Raw genomic sequence first — 3,324 nt, forward strand, 5'->3', positions numbered from 1 at the left:
GGCAGAACGGGTGTTGTGGAGGATGAGGGCTGTAGTAGAGACTGGCAGAACGGGTGTTGTGTGTGGAGGATGAGGGCTGCAGTAGAGACTGGCAGAACGGGTGTTGTGTGTGGAGGATGAGGGCTGCAGTAAAGACTGGCAGAACGGGTGTTGTGTGTGGAGGATGAGGGCTGCAGTAGATATCTCAGATAGGGGGGCGTGAGGCCTAAGAGGGTTTTATAAATAAACATCAACCAGTGGGTCTTGCGACGGGTATACAGAGATGACCAGTTTACAGAGGAGTATAGAGTGCAGTGATGTGTCCTATAAGGAGCATTGGTGGCAAATCTGATGGCCGAATGGTAAAGAACATCTAGCCACTAGAGAGCACCCTTACCTGCCGATCTATAAATGATGTCTCCGTAATCTAGCCTGGGTAGGATGGTCATCTGAATCAGGGTTAGTTTGGCAGCTGGGGTGAAAGATGAGCGATTTACATTGAGGAAACCAAGTCTAGATTTAACTTTAGCCTGCAGCTTTGATATGTGCTGAGAGAAGGACAGTGTACCGTCTAGCCATACTCCCAAGTACTTGTGTGAGGTGACTACCTCAAGCTCTAAACCCTCAGAGGTAGTAATCACACCGGTGGGGAGAGGGGCATTCTTCTTACCAAACCACATGATCTTTGTTTTGGAGGTGTTCAGAACAATGTTAAGGGCAGAGAAAGCTTGTTTGGACACGAAGAAAGCTTTGTTATAGAGCGATTAACACAAAATCTGGTGAGGGGCCGGCTGAGTATAAGACATCTGCATATAAATGGATGAGAGAGCTTCCTCCTGCCTGAGCTATGTTGTTGATGTAAATTGAGAAGAGCGTGGGGCCTAGGAATGGAATGTTCTACCGCATCAAAGGCTTTGGACAAGTCATTAAAAAGAGCAGCTTAGAATCAAGGGCGATTGTGACATCACTGAGGACCTTTAAGGTTGTAGTGACACGTCCATAACCTGAATAATAATAAATATATAATATAATAATAATATATAATTATATTATTATTATTATTATTATTATATTATCATATATTATTATTATTATTTATTATTATTATTATTATTTATTATATTATATTATTATATTATCCATAACCTGAGCGGGAAACCAGATTGCAAACCAGAGAGAATACTAAAGACATCAAGAGAGCTAGTCAGTTGATTATTGACAAGTTTTTCCAACACGTTTGATAAACAGGTCAACATAGAAGTAGTCCTTTAACAGTTAGGATCAGCTTGATCTCCCATTTAAATACAGGATGCACTGTGGCTGCCTTCCAAGCAATGGGAACCTCCCCAGAGAGGAGAGACAGGTTAAAAAGGTCAGAGATAGGGCTTGGTGATGATAGGGGCAATGGGAACCTGCCCAGAGAGGAGAGACAGGTTAAAAAGGTCAGAGATAGGGCTTGGTGATGATAGGGGCAATGGGAACCTACCCAGAGAGGAGAGACAGGTTAAAAAGGTCAGAGATAGGGCTTGGTGATGATAGGGGCAATGGGAACCTACCCAGAGAGGAGAGACAGGTTAAAAAGGTCAGAGATAGGCTTGGTGATGATAGGGGCAATGGGAACCTACCCAGAGAGGAGAGACAGGTTAAAAGGTCAGAGATAGGCTTGGTGATGATAGGGGGCAGCAACCTCAAAGAAGAAAGGAGAGAGGTTAAAAAGGTCAGAGATAGGGCTTGGTGATGATAGGGGCAGCAACCTTAAAGAAGAAAGGGTCTAAACCATCTGACCCAGATGTTTTTTTGGGGGTCAAGTTTAAGGAGCTCCTTTAGCCCCTCGGACTCAGTGACCGCTTGCAGGGAGCGTCCGGGCCTAGTCGCGTTAGAATGGGTGGAAGATGAAGAAAAGTTTGGACGGGCGAGGATGCATGTCTGAGTCAAATAGGAATCCTGACTTAATGAGGTGGTGATTAAAGAGCTCAGCCATGTGCTTCTTGTCAGTAACAACCACATCATCAACATTAAGGGACATGGGCAGCTGTGAGGAGGAGGGTTTATTCTCCAGGTCTTTAACCGTTTTCCAGAACTTCTTGGGGTTAGACCCACAGAGAGAAACCTGCTCCTTAAAGTAACTAACTTTGGCATTCCAGATAGCCTGAGTGCACTCATTTCTCATTTGCCTGAATGAGAGCCAGTCGGCCTGAGTGTGCTCGTGCCGAGCCTTTCGCCAAATGAAATTCTTGAGGTGGAGTAACTCTGCAAGATCACGGTCGAACCAGGGGCTGAACCTGTTTTTAATTCTCATTTTCTTTATGGTGACGTGTTTGTTAACAATACCACTGACAAGATGTTTAACAATTCCTGAAAAGATTTCGAAAGAGAAGGTCCATGTGTCTTCGACAGAGGGAGAAGGTCCATGTGTCTTCGACAGAGGGAGAAGGTCCATGTGGAGAAGGTCCATGTGTCTTCGACAGAGGGAGAAGGTCCATGTGGAGAAGGTCCATGTGTCTTCGACAGAGGGAGAAGGTCCATGTGTCTTCGACAGAGGGAGAAGGTCCATATGTCTTCGACAGAGGGAGAAGGTCCATGTGTCTTCGACAGAGGGGGAAGGTCCATGTGTCTTCGACAGAGGGTCCATGTGTCTTCGACAGAGGGAGAAGGTCCATGTGTCTTCGACAGAGGGGGAAGGTCCATGTGTCTTCGACAGAGGGAGAAGGTCCATGTGTCTTCGGCAGAGGGGGAAGGTCCGTGTGTCTTCGACAGAGGGAGAAGGTCCATGTGTCTTCGGCAGAGGGGGAAGGTCCATGTGTCTTCGACAGAGGGGGATCAAGCTGATTCTATACCATTTTACAGAGGCCAGGTCATGAAGGAAGGCTTGCTCATTAAACATTTTTAAACCAAGCGTCTGTGACAAATTAGGACAGGTCGTTTCACTGAGTAGCCATTACGAACACAGACTGTAAAACAATGATCACTAAGGTCGTTGCAGAAAACACCAGACTGATACCAGTCAGGATTACTGTGAGGATGACACTGAGGAGAGTAGCCTTTTCTGAGTGGTTGGAGTCAGACCTTGTAGGATAATCTGAGAACGATTTAGGGAGTCCCAGTGCTTTAGGACTTGGTCAGGTGGTTTAAGCATGTCCCAGTTTAGGTCACCCAGATGTTCCCTGCCCCCTAGCAGGACAGATTCAGACTTAGTGTAAGGAGCTTAGGGCAGGTAGGGTACAGGCCGGTGCTGATGGAGGACGATAACACCCAGAAACAGTCAACAAAGAGCTATTTGAAAGTGTAATGCTTTTAAAACCAGCAAATCAAATTGTTTGGGGACAGACTTGGTGGAGACAACTG

The sequence above is a fragment of the Oncorhynchus gorbuscha genome, unplaced genomic scaffold (genome assembly GCF_021184085.1).
Source record: "Oncorhynchus gorbuscha isolate QuinsamMale2020 ecotype Even-year unplaced genomic scaffold, OgorEven_v1.0 Un_scaffold_2511, whole genome shotgun sequence".
NCBI lineage: Eukaryota > Metazoa > Chordata > Actinopteri > Salmoniformes > Salmonidae > Oncorhynchus > Oncorhynchus gorbuscha.